This window comes from Ovis aries, chromosome 2, assembly GCF_016772045.2.
Source record: "Ovis aries strain OAR_USU_Benz2616 breed Rambouillet chromosome 2, ARS-UI_Ramb_v3.0, whole genome shotgun sequence".
NCBI classification, from domain to species: Eukaryota; Metazoa; Chordata; class Mammalia; order Artiodactyla; family Bovidae; genus Ovis; species Ovis aries.
Genome location: NC_056055.1, coordinates 151,796,758 through 151,820,862, shown reverse-complemented (window position 1 = coordinate 151,820,862; position 24,105 = coordinate 151,796,758). Strand labels below are relative to the sequence as shown.

Below are 24,105 nucleotides of genomic sequence, written 5' to 3'. Positions count from 1 at the left end.
TCAGAGGTGAGCTTATGGCATTTTAGAAAACTGTCTGTAAGTATTCTAAAATTCACATAAAGCATTCCATTTTATAGGGGAGCATGAGGCAATTAACGCAACTTATTAGAGATTCTAAGCAAATGGGGGAAAACTTTAAGTCAGGTACCAGGCAATGCTGTATCTGCTAATGACTCGGCCATGCTGTCTATCTCATTGCTATGCAGACAGCTTAAAGAGATTTTCAAATGCTCCCATATTTCCCCACTACCACATAAAGAGAATCAACTAGAGGAAAACCTTGATCAATTTAATACTCTGGTAATGATCCCAGTAACTGAGGAGGGGGAGGGAGGAGCCAGTGAGTTTCTTTCTACTCAAATTCCATCTCATTTTTATTTTCTCTTAATGTTTTTTTGAATCCCAAGTTCCAAAACCTGTCCCCTATTATGCAGTGCAAACGAGAACAGATGGGGAAAAGTTATGTTGGAAAGGGCTTTGGAGGGCCACAGAGAAGAGAAATATGACTACTCAATGTGTCACACACCAACTTGCAGCTGCCACCAGCCCTTCCACACGACACGCTGCGTATGGAACCAGCCCATGGTGCTTGGAGGAGCAGGCTGACTGCAGGAAGGGAGTGCAATGAAAGAACAGTCGCTTTACTTGTGTTTCCTTGAAAATACGAATAAAGAGCAGAGCAGCAGCACAGCCAACAAAGGAGAAATCAATCCAGAGGCCAGCCGGGAAAACAGTGAGCTGTACCCCCAAGTTTCCAAATGTTAACTGAGAATCAGCTTTATCCTGCCTGTTTATATCAAGCGATGCCTCAGCATTTTTCACAGTCACACTCAGGGCTTCACTCTGTCTAGGAATGCTTCCTCCAGAAAGACATGCTAGTTCACACGCATGGTGTGGCCTTCCAACAAGTATTTGTCTGTGCTTACATGGCGCGTATGCATTCACTAAATATTTCAAGGGCAAGGCAGCTGATCTGGTTTCAATTGGCAGGTCTGTCAGGTACTAGCTGTGACTCCTCAGGAAGTTACCTTCTCTGAGCCTGGGGTCCATCATCTATAAAACAGCTAACATGACTTACTGCTGAGGGTGTTTGTACTCCAGGTAATATATATACATGTCTGGCAAAGGACCAGTGCTCAGTAATGGCAACTATTATTACTGTGATTATCAAAAAGCATGGAACAGGTTCTCTCTTTTCTTTGAATTCAATATAAAGATAATAAGAATGTGCGTGTGAGTGTGTATACACACATATACATGACTAAGAATCCATGAGAATCTACGTTGAAAGCAATTATAAAGTTAACATGGTTCAAATGATTTGAATCAAATGGTGATTCAGGTCAAACAGACATTATCTACGAACAAATCTTCATGTTGTAAATACCTGTGTTATTAAGTCCTGCAGGGACTTCCTTTGCCATTAAGCACCACCTTTGTAGAGTAAGAGTGTGAAGTCTTCATACCATGGAAACAGTTTTCCATAGTATTTAGTTAAGGCCAGATCATCAATACTCTCTTCGTCCATAAGAGACACTCGCTTGGTTACAGTTTGTCTTGAGAGGGTGGCCATACATCCCAGTTTACCTCTGGCAGCTCCAGGTTGCCCAGCATAGTTATTAAAGCACTTCTTTTCATTTTTAAAAGTGTCCCAGTTTGAATGATTAATTATATTATTACTCTGACTTCACACGTAGGACATGAAAAAGGACTGGCAAAATATCTAAGATGCGTTATTCACCAGTAAAAAGGATATGTCTAAATATCATCAGCAACAACAAGGAGGTGCTTTGGGCTGAAGTGACCCAGGAAAGATCACATAAAATTGTTTTATTTCAAGTTATTCTATAAATTAGTATCAAGAAAAGAAAGGTATAGAACAGCTAGGATTCTAGACTGTTTAATATCTCCCCTCTCACCAAAGCAGCTGAGCAAAAAAGCACAGATCTTGGCACTGTATAGAGTTAGATATTATCTGTCTTCCTGCTACTGGCTGTGACTCTGGGCAAGTTACTCAATGTCTCCGAACCCCACTTTAATAATGTGTATAAAGGTAATAAGCTACTTCAATTGTGAGGATTTCATGATATGTGTATAAAGCACCTGGTGCCGTGATTAGCTGGCTGCTCAATAGCAGCAGTTCTGCCATCAATTCTTCCCATCATGACCACCCTGCCCTGTAGATCCACCAAAGAGATGTGACTTTTAAAGTAATCAGTTCTTGCAAGGAGTCATGAGGGTGCTGTGGAAATGAGACTAGATTCCTAGATTTCAGTCTATGGAAACTTCTTCCATCTTTCTTTCTTCCTTTTCTGATAAAGCCACAAACCATTTTTTTTTTTTTTTTGATAAAAAGAAACTAAAGGGATGAGTAGTAACAGAAGACTAATCAAGAAAAGTATATTTATAATCATGGGAGGGGTGAAAACAAAATAAGTGAAAAGGAAGGAAAGAAAGAAAGGAAGGGAGGCAGGAAGAAAGGAAAGAAGGGAAGGTGAAAGAGAGGGAGGAGAGAAAGAAAGAGAAGAGGCGGTGATGAGATATAACCACTGGTCAGCCAAAACCTGGCTAGGATTTGGGCTGAGAACTTCTGTAAGGGGTGCTGCCAGACTTGGGGGGTTGCATAGGTGGGGTGGGACATAGTGCATCCTATGGAAATGATGCTACTGTTCATCTAACTGTTGCCTCTCAACCATCCAGGCAGGCTGTTTGGGTGGGCGGGATGGAGAAATACTATTCTGTTAAAACGAAGAGCTTTGAAGTAGAGACCAACACAATCTGGTAGTATTACAGAGCATTATTCACCCTGATGACTCACTCTCTTTGGCTCCTGCACAGCAGAGACAAGAAGTAAAATCAGTGACCTTGAAGATGTCGGCCAAGTATAGATCTAGCCGTAAGGCCTGATTTTTCAAATGAACACCTCTGTGTGTGTGTGTGTAGCTGGAGAGAGAGGGAGTGAAAGTGAAAAGTAAAAGTTGCTCAGTCATGTCCAACTTTTTGAAACCTCACAGACTATACAGTCCGTGGGATTCTCCAGGCCAGAATAAACTGGAGTGGGTAGCCATTCCCTTCTCCAAGGGATCTTCCCAACCCAGGGATGGAACCCAGATCTCCCACATTGCATGTGGATTCTTTTACCAACTGAACCACCAGGGAAGCACAAGAATATTGGAGTGGGTTGCCTATCCCTTCGCCAATAGATCTCCCCTACCTAGGAATCAAACCAGGGTCTCCTGCATTGCGGGTGGATTCTTTACCAGCTGAGCTACCAGGGAAGCCTAAGAGAGGGAGAAGGGGAATACATGCTAAAGAGTGTATCCGTGAGTGCTCTCTTCGGCAGCACATATACTAAAATTGGAACGATACAGAGAAGATTAGCATGGCCCCTGCGCAAGGATGACACGCAAATTCGTGAAGCGTTCCATATTTTTATGTACACCCGTGGTGGATTCATGTCAATGTACGGCAAAACCAATACAGTATTGTAAAGTAAAATAAAGTAAAAAAAAAAAAAAAAAGAGTGTATCCGTGAGCAATTCTAAAAAGCTAATACAAAAAAACTCTTAATATTTAAATAGCTAAGTCATCTAAATAACAAGTACTTACAAAGGAAATAACCATTGTGTGAGTAGTCTCAGCTCAAAGCATTTGAAATGGTAGTTCATTGTGGTAACACTTAAAATAATCTTTCTTAGCTAGGAGTTGAATATGGAATCCAGTCCCAGTCATGGATTCAAATCTCTCTCATCATTTCCATTCATCATGACTCCATGAATCCAGCTTGCTTAAGATAATGTTTTCTGTTTTACATAGTGTTTGACATACTACTTAATGCTTGGAGCCCTACAGACAAAACTCAAACAGATGCAGTCCCCAGGCCTTTGACAACATGCAATGGAGAGAAGAAAATAATAAAAGGATGTATCAGAACATACAGATGTGCAGGCAGCTGCACAAATGGCAAACAGTCATGGCCTTAAACCAGATGGTCCCTGCAGTCTAGTGAAGAATTACCAACATGGAACCCAGCAATCAGTTCAGTTCAGTTCAGTTGCTCAGTCGTGTCTGACTCTTTGTGACCCCATGAATCGCAGCGCACCAGGCCTCCCTGTCCATCACCAACTCCTGGAGTTCACTCAAACTCACGTCCATCAAGTCAGTGATACCATCCACCCATCTCATCCCCTGTCGTCCCCTTCTTCTCCTGCCCCTAATCCCTCCCAACATCAGAGTCTTTTCCAATGAGTCAACTCTTCGCATGAGGTGGCCAAAGTACTGGAGTTTCAGCTTGAGCATCATTCCTTCCAAAAGAAATCCCAGGGCTGATCTCCTTTAGAATGGACTGGTTGGATCTCCTTGCAGTTCAAGGGACTCTCAAGAGTCTTCTCCAACACCACAGTTCAAAAGCATCAATTCTTCGGTGCTAAGCCTTCTTCACAGTCCAACTCTCACATCCACACATGACCACTGGAAAAACTATAGCCTTGACCAGATGGACCTTTGTTGGCAAAGTAATGTCTCTGCTTTTCAATATGCTATCTAGGTTGGTCATAACTTTTCTTCCAAGGAGGAAGTGTCTTAGTTTCACGGCTGCAGTCACCATCTGCAGTGATTTTGGAGCCCCCCAAAATAAAGTCTGACACTGTTTCCACTGTTCCCCATCTATTTCCCATGAAGTGATGGGACCAGATGCCATGATCTTAGTTTTCTGAATGTTGAGCTTTAAGCCAACTTTTTCACTCTTGTCTTTCATTTTCATCAAGAGGCTTTTAGAATAGTTTAAGGTTAATAGACATAGTTAATCTTGGAATAGTGCATTGAATCCTCAAAGAAAAATAAAAGGAAAACCATGAAGCTATTTGAAGCTAATCCAAAAAAGTGGGGGGGGGGGCGGGGGGCAGAATACAGGAGTTAAGTACTGAACACCTAGAATAGAAAGGATTTCTACTTACAGAGTATGACACAAGGAATAACCAGGACATGGTAGCAGAGCACAGCATTGTAAATAAAGCTTGAAGAATCTTAGACTGGTCCCTATGTCTGTATGGGCAAAGACAGAGAGTTGGTATGAGAGCGTCATAAAAGATGGCTTAAAGGTAGACTTGAGACAACTAGCCTCTTATAGATTGTTATTGGTGTAAGTTACCCAAAGTTTACAATAGTGTTTCAGGAGTATATTTGTCCTTCAGTATTTCTACTTTGGGTTTCCCTGGTGGCTCAGTGGTAAAGAACCCACCTGCCAGTGCAGGAAGCATAGGTTTGATCCTTAGGTCAGGAAGATCCCCTGGAGAAGGAAATGGCAACTCACTCCAGCATTCTTGCCTGGGAATCCCATGGACATAGGAGTCTGGCAGGCTACAGTTCATAGGGTCACAAAAGAGTTGGACACAACTTAGTGACTTAACAACAACAACAATAACATACTTTATATAAAATTGTTACTTTTCTTGGGTACATATAAGTTATAGGAAGTAAGGTGCTGTTTGCTTAGCATTCATAGCTATAATTAAACAAAACACTCTTAGGGTCTCTTCTCTGCAATTAGCAGAACCCAGCTCAAAACTCAAGGCTGTATATTGTCACCTTGCTTATTTAACTTATATGCAGAGTACATCATGAGAAATGCCGGGCTGGATGAAGCACAAGCTGGAATCAAGATTGCAAAGAAAAATATCAATAACCTCAGACATGCAGATTACACCACCCTTACGGCAGAAAGCAAAGCAGAACTAAACGGTCTTTTGATGACAGTGAAAGAGGAGGGTGAAAAAGCTAGCTTAAAACTCAAGATTCAGAAAACTAAGATCATGGCATTCAGTCCCATCACTTCATGCCAAATAGATGGGGAAACAATGGAAACAGTAACATACTTTATTTTCTTAGGTTCCAAAATCACTGCAGACGGTGACTGCAGCCATGAAATTAAAAGATGGTTGCTCCTTGGAAGAACAGCTATGACCAGCCTAGACAAAAACACTAAAAAGCAGAGACATTACTTACCCACAAAGGTCCACCTAGTCAAAAGTTTTTTCAGTAGTATGGTTGTGAGAGTTCAACCATAAAGAAAGCTGAGTACTCAAGAATTGATGCTTTTGAACTGTGGTGTTGGAGAAGACTTTTGGGAGCCTCTTGGAGAGCAAGGAGATCCAACCAGTCGATCCTAAAGGAAATCAGTCCTGAATATTCATTCGAAGGACTGATGCTGAAGCTGAAACTCCAGTGCTTTGGCCACCTGATGCGAAGAACTGACTCACTGGAAAGGACCCTGATGCTGGGAAAGATTGAAGGTGGGAGGTGAAGGGAACAACAGAGGATGAGATGGTTGGATGGCATCACCAATTCAATGGACATGAGTTTGAGCAAGCTATGGGTGTTGGTGATGGATAAGGAAGCCTGGCTTGCTGCAGTCCATGGGGTCCCAAAGAGACAGACACAATTGAGCAACTGAACTGAACTGAACTCAAAACAGCCCAAGGAAAAGGGAGATTTTATTGAGAAAATTCATTTTTTTCCCAGATCCCCAAAACTGAGATGTAGGTGGGTTTCAGAAACAATTGGAACCACACATACACCATGAGCATTCTCTATCTTTTGTCTTCATTTCTCCATCAATCTGCTTCATGCCACCCTTTTGCTAACTGCTAATCTTTTGGTTCCTGGAGAAGGAAACAGCAACCCGCTCCAGTACTCTTGCCTGGAAAATCCCATGGACAATCTTTAGGTGGTGCTCACAAGTACACATAGGAAATACAATTGCCAACAATCTACAGGTTTACCTTTCTTCCATTTCAAAAAGCAGCAAGAGTGAGTTAAATCTCTTTAGTTTAATTCCAGACTCCTTGGGAAGGACTATGATTGGCCCATTTTGGGTTAAGTACCCAACCCTGAATGAATTAACTGTGTGAAAGGAGTCACACTGTAATTAACTTAGCTCTCTTCATAACCATATTCATTTAGATGGAACAGTCATAGAAAAGAATCATATTTTCTAGACCAGGGGTCCCCAATCTCTGGGATCTAATGCCTGATGATCTAAGGTGGAGCTAATATAATAATAAATAAATGTAATGCATTTGACTCATCATGAAACTATCCCCCCTCCCCCAACTGTGGAAAAATTGTCTTCCACTAAATGGTTCCCTAGTGCCAAAAAGGTTGGGGACCACTGGTCTACACAAATTGTATCAGTGTATCAAGATACTTTCAATTAGAAGTAAGAGGTTATTCAGTATCTCACATAATAAAACAACTTGTCTAAAATTTGGTGAGTCTGAGATTCAAGTCAGTTCAATTCAGCCAATATGTATTAAGCATCTGCTATATGCCAGTATTGCTTTATGTGTTGGAGATGGTTGAGTGAATACAGCAGACAAAAATTCCTATGGTTGGTTAATTCAGGAACTCAACAACATCAACAAGTTACTAGGGTTTATGTTTTTTTGTTTTTGTTTTTTTTTAAACTCTGCCAAGGCCAGCAAGTCAGCTGTAATAATCTCTGACAAGAGGACTAGAAATGAGAACACAAGTTTTAGTAACTCACCTAGAGTTACACAATTGCTAATGGAGGAATGGTGATCCTAGATTCTTAGCTGGTATGTAATGCTGTTTCTTCCCTTGGCCTGGAGGGGGTCCAGCCTCCCTGATGCATATGGTTGCCTGATACCTGAATAGAATCGGGGATCTATGAGCTAGAAATAAGTGAGAAATGCTTCTAAAGAGGGAACTACCGTGACTTTTACAGCCCGTTGCATTGGGATTTCTTGGGGCAAATGTATCTCCAGGTCTTAAAACTGACCCCTTTATTGATTGGTTGGATGCTGTCCCAGAGGTCATGGTTAGGAGATCAGGAGAGAGCCCGGGTAGCATGTACAGAATCAATGCACCTGTAAGTCAATGTTTCTATTTGCAAAGGCATTGACCACTACAGAAGGGGTGGGGCTTACGGCCATGCCAATGGGCAGTTTTCCTAAATACAGAAGATTGATATGGCAAAAGCATACAAAGGCTGGAATTTAGAGACTCTGGGATAAGTCCCTGTGATGGAACAGTCACAGAGTTCTTCAGGTATGCTGGGGCAACATTTTGGCAGACGTTGAGGAAAATTATCCTACTATGGTTCTAACCAAGAAAGGTGCTTTTGAATCTCAAGTTCCAAACCTTGATTTAGGTGACCCTCTTCAGTGATGGAACTTAGGAACTTCTAGGGGGAAAAGCATAGATTTAAACAGAATTTAGATAAACTTAAATAATATAGGAGAAAGAGGAGGAGGAATCATATAGATAATTATTTCTAAGAAATACAAAGCAGAGGCATAATGTCCTATAAAAAGAACAATAAAGCTTCACATTAAAAGACAAGGAGTCATCACAACAGCTGATAAATACACAGAAAAAGTGAAAGTCGCTTAGTCATGTTAGCAACTCTATGAACTATATAGCCTGCCAGCCTCCTCTGTCCATGGATTTCCCAGGCAAGAATACTGGAGCAGGAAGCCATTCCCTTTGCCAGGAGAACTTCCCAACCCAGGGATTGAACCTGGGTCTCCTACATTGCAGGCAGATTCTTTACCATTGGAGCCACAAGAGAAGCCCAAAATACACAGAGAAAACTGAATCATATTTGCAATGAGTAGTGGGTACAAGGGTGTATGTTATATTATTCCCTATGCCTTTTCATTTTTTCTGAAATATTTCATTAGCAAATTTGGTATCATTTTGCTTGTTTGGAATCTTTCATTTGTAATTTGATGAGTTGTCGTTAGCAGAGAGGTAGAGAAGAGAATTTGAGTTGTGAAGTCTCCCTCCTGCCAGAAGGAAGGGTCCCTGATCTCAGATCATCAGCGATGCTCCTCACATCTTTGCAGTCACAGTGCTGCCTTACTCTCCCCTGTCCCCTGCTCCTTTGCAATTTCTTTCCCTTTATATTTGGGAATTCAGTTGCACCCTACAATTTGCCACTGTCCCAATTGCACCAAGGAGTGGGTGTAGCAGAAATTCAGTATCCACTGGTATGTGTCATTGTTCCTGAGTCAACTTTGCTTTTCAAAAACACAATATGTTATTAAACAAAATCTTTCTTCAGTTCTGAACAACAGACTAGTGGTTGGGTTTTTTAATACAGATTTAAGAAAATAGTACACATGCCTAGTCCACTTAAAGGATAATCACCTGCTAGGGTTTATTGAGAGTTGCTAGGGTGGGTTTCCTTTTTACCCCCAGTACCAGTTTTTCAGTCACATAATGGCAACATTTTGCTATAAAAATGCTAACTTCTCTTCTGTTGTGCTTCTGCTGTTATTCAAAAACAGCCAAATGGATGTTATTGAAATCCGGTCCCAAAAAAGGTTGAAATTGCTCCCCAGCTGGGCCTGAGACCCTGTGTGCCAAATTTCAGCCTAAAGAGAATTCTTATATTTGAGTCACTGTGAGCAGCTGAAAATATGAGGTTTGGGGTGGAAATGCTAACAGACTCTTAACTATCATTTTGCAAACCATGTGATTATAACACAATGCAAACCTCCTCTGGAGCAACTCTCTGGCAAAAGCAACAGAAACAAGATGTCTGGGGCCCCAAGTTCTGCCTTTACAAGCTTCTGCCCGGCTAGCAGCAGGCAGGGAAGGCCTGACAGTGACATGGACAATCTTTCTGTTTTTGCTGAGGTCAGAAGATGGGCCCCTCTGGTGAACTCCTGTTAAATAACAGAAGTGCGTACAGCTCATTCCTTTACAGGGCTCCTTGGAACACGGGTTTATGGTCACCCTTGCTTGTTCTGAAGTGCTATCGCCAACATGGTGCTTGGTTCCAACCAGACACGAATTGTTTGCCACCTCTAGTCCCATTGGCTTAGTCACACTTGCTCCCATTCCAACTTGGCAAAAATGCCTGCACGGCTTGGCCACTTGCTTCTATCATCTGGCATTTAAACGTGGGCTGAATCTCTCCTCAGTAACGTCCGGGGCCACAAAGATGCTTCAGTTCCAGGCTTTGAACACATGTTCCAGGCGGCAAATGCCCAACCGTAGTTGGAGTTTCCATAGGCTGATCCATTCATGGATGGAGAGGCGATCAAAGCTTCTCAAGATCAGCCCCCAAGAGTGCTCTTTCCAGAAGAGTCCCTTACCACATCTCCTACAACACTGAGCCCTCTCCAGGGGCTGTGATAGAAATCTTTCCTCCCAAAGCTCAGTTAGCTAATCTGTTTCTGCCACTTAAAAAGCCAGGTCTACTTTGGGCAAGACATTTAGCCACACTGAGCCCCAGTTTCTTCATTTATAAAATGGGGATAGTACCTGCCTTCTATCCAGTTGTAAGGACCAAAAAATGTGAGAGTGGTTCCTAAATTGCAATGCACTCTATGCATTGTTGGTAATGTTATTATCTCCAGAATCTCATTGAAATGTCAAAGTTCTGAGTTAAAACTCTGGTTGAAATCAATAGGAATGGATTGAAAAGATCTCCCATTTGAAATAGCAGGCCACAGGTTCTAAGAATCAATATTTATCAGACGCCTCATATTAATATAAGCTCAGTTCTCTGCCAGGGGCTACAGAGGATACACGGAAAGCAGAGATATAATCACTAACTTTGAATATAATTCAGCAGGAAACATAAGATATTTGACAATTAGTGACAGGTGCTCTAAATACAGTATCAGTTCAGAAGTGAAGAGGAGTGAGGCAGGCTAGAGAAACAGAGTTGGGTATTTCTATAGCCACGGGAGATTCTATCATTTATCAAGATCCCTTCTTGAGTGGATATGATCTTCCACCCTCCAGGTAGTTTTAGCAGGTTTGCCAGTCACTCACTGTGTGATTATAACATAATGCAAACCTCCCCTGGACCAACTCTCTGATTACAGATGAGGGCTTAGGCCCCAGGCTTGTCTACCATGGCAGCCCATTCTTCTAACTGGAATGACTGAACATGGGAATGGCAGGTGATCCAAATCAGGCCAATGAAAAATCCCTCCCAAGATATTATAGTCTTTAGCAGAAGATGGTAACTAAGGGGAGGGCTTCAGCCATTTTGGTGTGTTACTCAGTTTTCCTGGGTCTCTCCCATGTATAATATGCTATTAAACTTTTGTGTGATTTCTATTTAAAAAAATCAAGGTACCAGAGGACCCAGAGCATGATAACAAATCAGTGAGATGCTGGAACTGGCTCACGTATAGTACGCTCATCTCTCCCCAGATCCTTGTGTGCTCACTTCATGTGGTAACTTGAAATTGGCCATCGTGGGAATGTTTACACCATGGAAATTGGCAGATGACTTAAGCCAGGTCTTTTTTTTCTTCCTCCATGGAGAACCTCCCTAGTAAATGCTATTAAATATTTACCAGGATACCACTGGGTAACATTTTTAGAAATATTTAAAACAGTATATCACAGTAACCTTACAAAGGCAAGTATTTGGTGTGATGAACACATTCAGGAACTGAATACTTCTTGAGAGGTAGGAAAGGAATGTGATTTGGGAGGGATACACAATGGCTTCAACTGATCTTGAAATGTTTATTTCTTAAGCTGAGAAACAGGTATGTGAGTGATCATTACTTTACGCTCTATACTTTGCGTTTTCCAAAAATGTTTAGTAAACGATGAGATAAAGAAGCCAGTGTTCTCATACAGTACAGTTACTTGGGTTAGACAGGGGAGGCACTACACTTAATCTCTATCCTTGAGCCATGCTACCAGCTTGGCAGTGATGGGGAGATCTGTGGTGCTCAGGTTTGGTGACTGAGAATCTGTAGGATCTCTGGGGCTGCACCCAGGTTCCACATTTGATTCTGAGGTTTCAGAAGAAAAAGGGAGTAAACAGCACAGCAAAGAGGTGAGCTGATGTGAGGGGAATCTTTCAGGTGCTTGTCATGATCATTTATGGATGACCCTTTGTGCTGTTCTGTGCTTAGTTGCTCAGTCATGTCTGACTATTTTTGACCCTGTGGACTGTAGCCTGTCAGGCGTGTCTGTCCATGGGGATTCTCCAGGCAAGAATAATGGAGTGGGTTGCCATGCCCTCCTCCAGGGACTTTCCCAACCCAGGGATCAAACCCAAGTCTCCCACATTGCTGGCAGATTCTTTACCATCTGAGCCACAAGGGAAGCCCAAGAATATTGGAGTAGGTAGACTTATCCCTTCTCCAGCGGATCTTCCTGACTCAGGGATCAAACTGGGGTCTCCTGCATTGCAGGTGGATTCTTCACCAGCTGAGCTACTAAGGAAGCCCGATGACCCATTAGCTCTACCTAACTGACAAGGGAATGGCACCCCACTCCAGTACTCTTGCCTGGAAAATCCCATGGATGGAGGAGCCTGGAGGGCTGTAGTCCATGGGGTCGCTGAGGGTTAGACACGACTGAGAGACTTCCCTTTCACTTTTCACTCTCATGCATTGGAGAAGGAAATGGCAACCCACTCCAGTGTTCTTGCCTGGAGAATCCCAGGGACGGGGGAGCCTGGTGGGCTGCTGTCTCTGGGATCGCACAGAGTCGGACACGACTGAAGTGACTTAGCAGCAGCAGCAACTGACCGCTGGGCTTCCCAGGTGGTTCAGTGGGCAAAGAATCCACCTGCAATGCAGGAGATGCAGAACACTTTGGTTCAATTCCTGGGTCAGGAAGATCCCTTGAAGTAGAGTATGGCAAGCCACTTGAATCTTCTTGCCTGGAGAATCCCATGGACAGTGAAGCCTGGTGGGCTAGTGTCCATAGGATTGCAAAGTCAGACACGACTGAAGTGAGTGAGCACACAGGCACAGCTGACCGGTACAGGCCACCCAGCAGGCTGGGGGGTATATTTGGTTACAGGCAACAAACAGACCTTACATTGTTTAAGTGCTTGCTTCTAGTCAACCTGGGTCATAAAAAAGCTCCAGTTCTTCTAGCAAGGGGCATGTGTAGGAAATGTTAAGGGTAGATTTATAGCAAGCATAGGTCAGGGGATTCTAGGAAGGGAAGAATGTCACTGGGGAGAAATGCCTTAGCGTTTCTATTTGGATTTTTGGCTTGTTATCATTTCTAAGTGGGGTGGACCGAAGTGCCTATTTTATTTCCATTCCCCTCTGCTCTTGAAAGCAAGTGAATAAAGCATTTATAGGCTGATCTGGATTTTGTACCTTACCTGACCTCCTTCCTCCTCTTCCCATTTAGTGACACTTACAGTTTGCTAAACACACCATGCTGTTTCTGCACATGCTGTTCTCTCTGCCTGGAATCTACTACCCCACCCACAGTCCTTCTCTTTCTCTAGGCTCCTCCTGTGTGAAAACTTCCCTCCCACCCCTCCACATGAGCAGGGCTTCTCTCTGTCTCCTGTGGCCCTGCTCTTCCTGGGACACACCTTCATCGCTTTTCTTTGCTCATGGCAAGGTAGTGACTGCTCATTGGTCCAGCTCCCCTGCTGTAGTGCTGAGCTGGTTTGTGACAAGGATCCTGTGTTATTTAGTTTTCTATCTCCAGGGCCTAACACCTTCTCTTTTACGCTATCTTTTCTCTTCAAAACTGTCTGCTAACACCCATGCAGAATTTAGCTGAAGGCAAGGAAGCAAGGCAAAGGGGGGTGGAATATGCCAAAGACAAGGAAATGGACACTAGTTGGCACAAAATTCGAATCCCATTCATTTGTGGGACTTCACTTGACCTAGTGCAGTCTGTGCAGAATAAACCACCCAAGACACAAAGGCTGGAGGTATGCAGAAGGCAGGGGTGTGGGGATGATAGCAAAGCTCCTCATATCTCTCTTTCCCTTTCCTCTGTCAACTTCTGCTTTTCTCTGTCTCCTGACCTGGTCTGAAATCTCCTGAACTGTTGTCAATAGCTAGCTCTTTCAAGTGTGTGGTGCCCTGAATTCTGTTCTGAATACAACACTAGTAGGCTCCACTAATTAATTAAATTGTACTTCATAGACTTGGAGTCAGGTCGCTTGAATACAAGATGCAAATTTATGCAACATATGCAAATCACTCATGTTCTCAAATTCCATGAACAAAATCTGGTAGCCTTGAGATAAAAAAGCCCCTGCCAAGCATCATCTCTTCTAATTATTGCTTAATTCCACCCCCGACCCCCCTTTAACATTGAACTAACACTTTCAGGCTTGGCAGGAACTGGTAGACATACAATGAGAATCAGTTATAAACAGGAAGTTCCTTAAGGGCAAAGACCCTGTAATCTATTTCTTTTATGTTCTCCAGTGGCTCCTAATATATATATACTATCAAGTATACATAGTCTTGCATGGTGCACTCTACCACCAGTCCTGACTACTAAATTAGGGATGATGCAGATAAAAGTCAGGAGCTCTGTTAGCTCTGCAAAGCATGGCAGCAGAATCTAGGAACAAGGAGATGGTGACTTGCCCTGTTGAATACATGTGGCTATAGAAATTCAAGTTAGTTAAATGTAAATGAAATATTCAAGCTCAGGGCTTCTCTGGTGGTCCAGCGGTTAAGAATCTGCCTTGCAATGCAGGGACACTGGTTGGATCCCTGGTCTGGGAAGACCCCATATGTTATGGAGGAAGTAAGCCCACAGGCCACAACTACGGAAGCCCACAAGTCTAGAGTCTGCTACGCAACGAGAAGTCTGAAATGAGAAATTGGCACACCGCAGCGAAGAGTAGCTCTTGTTCGCTGCAACTAGAGAAAAGCCCACACAGCAATGAAGACCCAGCGCAGCCAAAAACAAAGTAATTAAAAATAAATAAATATTTTCTTTAAATATTCAAGTTCAGTTCTCAGAATAGCCACATTTCAAGGGTTTAGTAGTTCTGGATGGCTGGCGACTTTCTTATTGGGCAGTACAGACATAGGTCATCTCCATCATTACAGAAAGTTCTGTTAGATAAACCTGCTCAAGATCTTTGCCCCTCAGGTGTGATCTGCTGACCAGCAATATAGTATCACCTGGGCACTTATTGGAAATGCAGGATCTCAGGCCCTACCTCAGGTTCACAGCATCAGAATCTGCATTTTAACAAAGTCCCCAATTCTTTCACATGTATATTCGAGTGCAAGGCATCAGTCTACATCTAGAATAGAAATCAGGGGTTCTCACATTTTAGTCTGCATCAGAATCATCTGGAGGGCTGATTAAACACAGATTGCTGGGCAGCAAGGTAAGAGTTTCTGATTTAGTTGGTGTATTAGTTTCCTAGGGCAGTTATAACAAATGACTACAAATCAGATGGTTTAAAACTAGAGAAATATATTCTTTTTCCCAAATCAGTGTTGGCAAGGCTGTGCTCCCTCTGAAACCTTCCTTGGGTAGGAAAGAATCCTTCCTTGCCCCTTCCTAGCTTCCAGTGGTTTGCCGGCCATCTTGGGTTGGCTTGAAGATGCAACTTCACTTCCCACCTCCATCGTCACGTGGCATTCTCCTCTTGTGTATCTATGCCTTGTGTCTGTCTCTTCTTCTAACACACCAGTCATTTTGTGCTAAGTTTCCATCCTACTCCAGTATGACCTCGACTTAGCTGATTACATCCTCAATGACCTTACTTCACATTATGATGTACTAGGGGGGTTACGGAGAAGGCGATGGCAGCCCACTCCAGTACTCCTGCCTGGAGAATCCCACGGACGGAGCAGCCTGGTAGGCTACAGTCTATGGGGTCGCTAAGAGTCGGGCACGATTGAGCGACTTCACTTTTCACTTTCACGCATTGGAGAAGGAAATGGCACCCCACTCCAGTGTTCTTGCCTGGAGAATCCCAGGGACGGGGGACCCTGGTGGGCTGCCGTCTATGGAGTCGCACAGAGTCAGACACGACTGACGCGACGCAGCAGCAGCAGCAGCAGCAGCAGCAGCAGCAGCAGCAGCAGCAGCAGCAGCAGCAGCAGCAGGGGGTTAAGACTTCCAACATTTCTTTTTGGCGGAGGGACATAATTCAATCCATAACAGGCATCTAGGGTGAAATCTGATAATATGTACTTTTAACAACCTCTGAGGTGATGCTGTTGTTGCTCCAGGGACCACACTTTGAAAACCATAGGTTTAAAATATCTACAAAGCAGAAATACATAGAACTAAAAGTTGGATCATGTTATAGAAACAACTGTGTTCAACTTCCCAAATGTGCAGAATTCCATTTTAAAGCACACTTGAAAGATTGCCATCCAGCCTGTGCATGAATACTTCCAATGACAGGGTTCTCCTTACTAGCAGAACAGCCTTCTCCACAGCTATGCCTGTGAAAATTCACACCCTTTGAACTTCCTGAATATCTGATATATCTAGATATATCTAGATATTTGATGGCAACTGAATGTTTCAGCATTGAACTCTACATTTCCTCTGTGTGACAGAGTTCCTGGAGTCCTCTGGATTCTGGCTTGCTCCAGACAGCAAGTTTTTAGGGGTGATAATCATGCCTCCCACTGGTTATGAATTAATTAGAAATAGACACAGGAATCCAACTGATGATGATCAAATAGCCAGGTTTATTTCCAGTAAATATATAGTGGAGAGTAGAACCTGGACCTTGACCATAATTAGCCTTCTTACTAAGCACTACCTAATTGACTTCATATGACACAGTCAGATACAGAGAAGTAGGACTGAAGCAGGGCTTACCCTTAAAGCCCTACATTTTGAGCAGGGCTTTAAGGATAAGTGTTATAGCTATTACCGCAAAAAGAAAGATACCACCATTAGGAGAGGGCCGATTTTCCTCAAAGAGAAAGGAAAGCTACCTAGCTTCTCTTCCCCCCGAACTCACCCACCCAGTAAGACCTTCATTCTCCTCTGACTAGATTTATCATCTATATGGCATTCATCTCTACTATTCTCCTCCTTTCAAAAAGAGCCCTGATGTTCACAAAAGCCCCTCTCTTTCATGTTGCCTAAATGTCTCAGGAAACTGATTCTATTCTCAACTCAAGCCAGTCAGAGTGATGGGTTCAGTCAAGTGATTGGTTCAGAATGTAAGCTTAAGCCAGTCAGTCCATGACATTATCCTAGAGCCTGCTGCTGGACCAGGGATGGGTGCGGGATACATACTAGCTTACTTAGACTGAAGGTGAGAAATTTTATTCACTGGTTAGAAGAGAGATTTTCTAACGAGGAAGCATTTTGTCCCAGGACAGATGGTAGCCATCTTCTAACCACTAGAGGAGAGGGTTTGAAGAAAAAGCTTCTACCTAGAGGCTAGAAGAGTTCAAAGTAGAGCAGAGATGTAGGTCCCTCACTCCAGTTATGACATGTTTGCACTACCTTTGAATTTATTATCATTGTTATGAATGACACTAAATTTCCTTATTGTTTAAGCTAGTTACATCTGTGTTTTTGTCATTTCCAGGTAAAATATTTAACAATAAAATACTCAAATATTATTCCCATAGGTTAGAAGTTGCCTCATGGAAACCTAAAGAAACAGAATTAAGTCTCCACCTACCAATGCTCCACTTTAATTAATTAATTCTGCTCTTAAAGTACGTGCCCTTCACTGGACAGATTATTCCAGACACAGTGCTACCATCAGCTCCCAGGATCCAGCATCATACCTACCATGGAATACACTCTAAGCAATCATTTATTGAACATATGCAGCTGGAGACTGCATTAACATTTTTATCAGACACATAATAGTTGTCATATTAAGTTCAGATGAAATAAAACCCCTGGAACATTTTTATAAAAATTTATGTCAAAGCTGTCTGTCTCAACCCTGTATCTGAGCAGTTGCATTGTATATGGGGTTTCTTTTTTTTTTTTGAAAAAAATTTAACCTAAATAAAAGCCTTGATATTTATTGCTATTCAAGTGTTTGTAGGAGAGTCCAGCCTGTGTTGCACTCAGTTGAGACAATTTTTAATTGGGTCCCATCGTTTGTCATGTCAGATATTCTTCCTATTTTGAAAACAACTTCAAAAGAGATATACATTCCTTCTACATCTTCATATGAATCCAGTAGCAAAATGTGGACTGAAACAGCAACAAGAAGAGAAGACCAACTCGAGGTTCATCCGTTTTTGCCAGACGTAACCACTCTATTTCTCTCCTTGCAATCCTAACTTGGCTGGTAAAATAAGAATTTCTGCCCTTCCAGAAATGTCAGGATTATAATGTCTGCCACTTTTAGCCCACTCCATCTACTTCTAACCATGCTTGGTGAATTTGGGGGAAGGCACTGCAAATGCTGCCTGAATCCTCTCTGAGTTCTTCGAAGTTTCTCTCAGTCTCTCTGCTCAGGACACATTAAATCTCTTCCACCAAGCCCTGAGCTGCCTCCTAGGGGGAAGCCTGCATCGGTCCAGTTAAGCCCATGACTGGACAGGGTGTTGGAATATCAGGAATGATTAGGGGTTAGATTGTGGGCACGTTACCAACCATAGTCTCCCATCAGTTTTACCAAAAACAAAGCTGAGGATTTTTTTCTCTATTGGGTTGACATTTGCGTTTACTTTTCTGTTGCTTCAGAATTTATACAGATAAGAGCAATTTATTATTAATAAACAGTTAGCAAAGCTCAGTCTTAGCACTTACATTTAATTGTCTGATGACTTCAAATCCATCAAGATATATAGCTATTGAGGCCTTCAAACGAATCAGAAATAAACCAAGTCTATGATAGTCCCCTACTCTGACAATATAATACTCCAACTCAAAAGGGAAAATGAGTGAATTTGGTATGACTTATTTTGAGTAAACTCATCATAATTTGAAATGATTACTTTCTTAGTTTGGACTTGTTATAACAGACTACCATCGACAAGGTGGCTTAAACAACGGAAATTTACTCCTCACAGTTCGATTTCACCTTTCCTTCCCAGGCACACAGACCCACTCTATTGCTCTGCCACCGCTCTCACATCTTACCAGAGCTAAGTGACTAAATCTGGCTGATGGAATGTGAGCTTAAGTGACATACACCACTTTTAGGCCTGGCCCTTAAGATGTCCTTATGATCTGTCCATTGCCACCTCCAATGTCTTTCTGGTCTGGGTAGCAGAAAGCAAAGGACTGCAAAGTCTAGACAATGATTAGAAGAGCCGATGATGGAAGGAGCCCAGATGCCTGAGTTACCACCTAAGGAGAGCTGCCAAAAACAGCTCCCTGGTCAAAGAGCACCTGGCCACCTTAGACTGGGTAAGAAGCAAACTTAAGACACTGTAATTTGACGTCTTTTGTCTAATGACTAGTTTTAATTACACGCCTGATTCAGATGTCTCACCCTTCTTTCTCATGCACCACATATGCCTCCCAGATGCTTATAACTGAAGTAGGGGAGGAGATACAAATAATGGCTGAGATTGAATTTCTCACTGGCTCAATGGGATCCTGAAAATTGCATTTCATTTGACGTAAAGAAAATGCATTACTTGGAAACAAGACTTGACAACATAGACTAAGAGTTTTACCTCATTTCTCTACCCACACTCCTTTTTCTTTCTGGAAAAGGCATAACTGAGGAATCTGACCTCTCTGACAAGATTCCCCGTCAGAAATAGCAATTCTTTCCACCAAAGTAGGTGTCAGCTTCCTGAACCCCCACACCCATCCTTTTATTTTCAGCCCCTCTCGGTCCTTCAAGGGTATGGACAACACCCTAGAAGTAGCTTATGGGTAGCAAAGAGTTAAACCTTTCCTTCAGGTCTTTAGCTTCTTCAGTCAATTAATTAGATTGGAATTTCAACTTCAGGCTGCTCAGCTGGTCTCTAGTAGTGCTGTCACTCGAAATACTGCCCACCACACATGTGCTTTTGACAGCAAGAGCCGCTCAAAAGCCTCTCCATGCCTCTATTTCAGGAATAATCCAAGGAAAGGGCTGATACCTGTGAAAACTGAGTGCTGAAGTCCTCTCTGTCCACCGCTTCAAAGGAATAACTACCCTCAGCCTGCATTTATTTTGTGCTATAGCTCTTCTTTTTCAATGAAAAGTCCCTGTTCTCTATTCATTATAAGAATAAAGAGCTTTTCAAGTGTGAGTTGCTAAACCCAGAAGGGAACAGAGCTATTTTTAAGAGGGTTTCAACTCTGAGCTGCTGCACCAGGCCAGCCTGCCAGCCGCGGAGGTCTTCCAGGGAGGCTGAAGGCAATCACAGCCTCTCTTTAGGAGAGGATATTCAGGAAGGAACTTCCTGGGGCAGAAGCATCCCAGCTCTCTGGCCCACAGACAGCCCTGGTGCTTTCCTACCTGGCTCCTCCAGGCAAAACCGCGCAAGGGGGTCGGGGGAGTAGTTTTTATTCTCACTCATCTGAGGTTTGCCTGCTGCCTTAGGTTTCTCGCATGCACTTCCTCCAAATAGGAAACAATCTGCTTGATTCTCATCCGGGAGCACAGGGAGGAGGGGGGCGCCTTTATGTCCTCTCCTATCTTCGTCAAGCCATATGCAACTGGCAGCCACCACGCTTCTCTCTGTGGGAAGAGGATAATCAGAGCCGGATTCCGAATGAAAGGGGAAACATGCAGAGTTGCCTGCCTCTCGTCCAACAACAGTGGAATCCTTGTGGCCCAGGCCAGGCCAGAGCTCTTCTGAAGTCAGTATACTTGAGGGGCGGGGTTGGGCTCACAGATTTAGAGCTAGAGGACCTGGGTTCAAGTCTCACTTGTGGGAGCCTCTGTTCCCTCAGGGTAAAAGGAGGACAATGTTACCATTCTCTCAGAGGTGTTGCAACTGAGGATTATCCATCCTCTAGTTGGGTACAGAAAGGTTTGTAAACTCTGCCATGGCACATGTGTATTAATCATTGATCCGAAGGCTTAGATATGCACTCTAATTTATTTCAAGAACAGAAAACGGTGCTGCTGGATGACAGAGGAGATATTGTCAGTTTGATAGAAACTATTAATGAATAGGGCTTCCCAGGTGTGCTAGTGGTAAAGAACCTGCTTTTCAATGCAGGAGACATAAAAGACACGGGTTTGAAGGGCATGAACCCGCTCTAGTATTCTTGCTTGGAGAATCCCATGGAGAGAGGAGCCTGGTGGGTTACGGTCCATAGCGTTGCAGAGTCAGACACACCTGAAGAGACTTAACACAGCAGACATTAATGATTCAGTAGGACTGAGATTATGTTTTCTATCTCCCTATCACATTAAGTTTTCCACCACAGAAAAGGGGTAGGGAATTAAAACTATTTCATTATTCTGGTAGCTACTGGGAGTAAAAGATTGAATATATGCTAAAAGATGATATGGAATAAAAATGCTTACCTAATTTCATGCAAAGAATGGCTAAAGAAAATAGAGAAACATATTTGATTATGATGCACCTTGAACCACAGAGGTATAGAGCTTACAGAGATATGCTTCCATAAAGAAAAAATTTTTAAGAAAAAAATAATAGGAAAAATACAGGCAAAATACGGGCAAAATATGATGATTAAACCTAAGGGCAAAGAGTGCATATACATGGAGGTGATAAAGTTGTAAAGATGAGACAACCAATAAGACTCTGAGCTTCCAGGAGGCCAAAGCAAAAAGGGAATATGATGTTACCAAATTTATATCCTATATGAGGAACCCCCTACTGCTACCAATGCCTTATCCTTTTTTATCATAAGACTTATAAGCATAGATATTTATCTTCAGGAAGAGAATACTTAGGGAGTTTCATTATGGTCTTCTTTGTGTATTTGATGGGCTGCCAAGTACAAAAAGGAAAGATTGCTTTGGGTAATTCCAGACCACAAAACTAGAATCAATGAGAGTAAGTTAAGGAGAACAGATTTTAGTTAAAAATAAAGAACTTTCTAACAATTAGAGTTGTCCATAAATGGAATGAACTGTCTGGCAAAGAAGTGAGCTCCCTGTTACTGGAAGTGATCAAACAGAGGCTGGCTAACCATCTGTTAAGGATAAAAAGGATTTGTGCATAACGAGAGAATTATGCAACAACATAATACAAGATTCTTCATGACAGTTTTATTTATAATCATAGGAAAGAAAATAGGATCAACCTACATGCCCAACAATAGGGGATTAGTTAGATTATTTAAGGTACTCTCACACCATTTATTTTTTACAGATTTTACATAGCAATAAAATAATGATATTAAAAATGCTTATAATCTATTACTAAGTTAAAAACAGTCTACACAAAATAGCATATATCTTGTGATACCATTTTGTAAAGAAAATTTCTGTATAGAAAAATAACTCTAAAGAGTGCATACAAGAAAACATTAATAGTAATTACTATGAGTGTTTGAATTATGGGTGAGTTTCCTTTCCTGGGCTTCTCACAGTTTTCCAAGTTTTCTACTTCAAGCATTTACCACTTATGTTATTAGGGGGGGAAAGTAAAACAAAAAGAACTTCCAAAGAGTCTCTTATTAACTAGTAGTTTGAAATATATAATGTCTATAATTTTTTAAACCTAATATTTTATAATTTTAATTTTAAACAGGTTAATTTTTTTCTCTTATAAAATAACTCATCTTTTAAAAAGATTTCTATCAAATATAAACACCTCCCTACCAAAAAAAAACTGACTTAAATTATGAGGTTTTGGCATAAATGCAGTTCTGATTGCTATGGTCATTTTCATCTGAAGTCTCTTTTGGAAATATGTGGGATATAAATTTAAAAGTTTGTACGTTAAAGTAGAAAGAGCTTAAGAATTGAAGTCAGATAGCCCAGGGACTCAAATTTTGGCTCTGTTGCATACCAACTCAGTTTATTTGATTTTAATTTGGGATAATAATAATAGGTAAGATTTGTAGAAGATTCCCTATGGGTCAGGCACTGTCTAAGTGCTTTATGTGCAATGGAATCTTCAAAACAATCCTCTGAGGTGAATTCTATTCTTATTTTTCGGATGATAAAGCACGGAAAATTTCAATATCTTGCCAAGGCAGAGAGCTAGGAAGTATGGAGTGAAATTTCAATGTCAGGCAGTTCAACCTTAGAATCCAGGGTGTTAACCATTATGCTACACTGCCTTACACAACTGTGAAAGGACTGAGTAAATCAGCAGGTGTAAAGTACCTAGCAGAAAATTGGGCAGTGAGTGTATTAAGTCTCTCTCTAAACTTCTCCGTAGCTCTTTGCTCCAGAAAGACTTTTAATTATCTTCCCCAAGACTGCATTCAATCAACACATTGAGGGAAGTGTGGCTCTGTGGTAGGTAGTCTTATGGGTGCATTATCAACTGCACTCACGTCAAACTTAGGGAGGTCAGAAATCATATCCCACAGGACTCTATTCTGGGACTGATTCTTTAATATTTCATCAATGATTTACATGGATAGAACAGAAACTAAGCTCCTAGAGCTGACAGATGATACATGCTGTTAGCAGATGACACCCATCGTCAGTTAGGAAGGCGGGCATCCAGGACAGGATTAGAATTCCAAATGGCCTGGCAAGATGGAGAAGAGGTGGAGGCAGAGAGGATGAACTTCATTAGCAACTAGCACAGAGTAATATGTTTATTAAGAGGGAAAACATTACATACTCGCATAACAAGGGCACGACTTAACAACGAATGATTGTTGCTGGAAAGAGTTAACGGTTAAAGTTGCTCATAAGCTGCTGGAAGTGAGACAGAAAGTTGAGTATGATTCTGGAAATGTATGAAAAAATAGGACTAGGTGGGGGTAAATAATTTTTCCTATTACATGCCATATTTTAAAAACTCTTTTCAAGTGCTGTTTTTTCCCCCTTTTTCTTCAACAGTGTTCTGCACATCTTGGAAAAGGTATATGGAAAGCAGCAGAAATCCTTACAATTGCTAAATAAAACCTGAGGGGATAGGAACCGAGAACTTTCCAATGAGGAAGACAATTCATGGAAGAATTCCTGATGAAGCCGCCTCTGTGTGTCAGTCTGTGCTGGGTGCTGAGAGACAAAGAGAATCAGATCTGGTTCCTGGCCTTGAGAAACTCAGAGACAAGAGGATAATCACTGTAAAGTTTATGAAGACTCTCATTTAGTACTCTGGCATTTGTATGATTCCCGGCTAACTCCTACACCTTTCCTGTATCTCCCCTTTCTTCCCTTCTTTTCTCGTTTCCTTTTCTTTATTCTTTCCCTTTGCTAGACTTTAGGTCTGTTATTGGAGCCCACCAGCATGCCAGGAGTAGCTGGGAGTATTCAATGGAGCTCCATCTGAGACTCTGCCAGAACACAAAGCCTCTCTCTTCTTACATTTCAAG

At 42.1% G+C, this 24,105-nt stretch overlaps 2 long non-coding RNA genes and 1 other non-coding gene across 3 annotated transcripts in view; 2 read left to right on the top strand and 1 right to left on the bottom strand.

The window, feature by feature from the left end:
- LOC132659212 (uncharacterized) overlaps positions 1–24,105 on the top strand; it is a 42,151-nt gene that overhangs the window by 10,662 nt on the left and 7,384 nt on the right. Inside the window, exon 1 of the long non-coding RNA XR_009599334.1 lies at positions 1–24,105. This exon is cut by the window's left edge and continues 10,662 nt beyond it. This is a non-coding gene — a long non-coding RNA (uncharacterized LOC132659212).
- Positions 3,328–3,434, top strand: LOC114113464 (U6 spliceosomal RNA). Its single transcript, XR_003588486.1, has one exon. It is a non-coding gene; the product is annotated as a U6 spliceosomal RNA (small nuclear RNA).
- LOC132659213 (uncharacterized) overlaps positions 20,708–24,105 on the bottom strand; it is a 23,188-nt gene continuing 19,790 nt past the window's right edge. The window contains exon 3 of the long non-coding RNA XR_009599335.1: positions 20,708–20,978. This is a non-coding gene — a long non-coding RNA (uncharacterized LOC132659213). The remainder of the gene's footprint in view (positions 20,979–24,105) is intronic.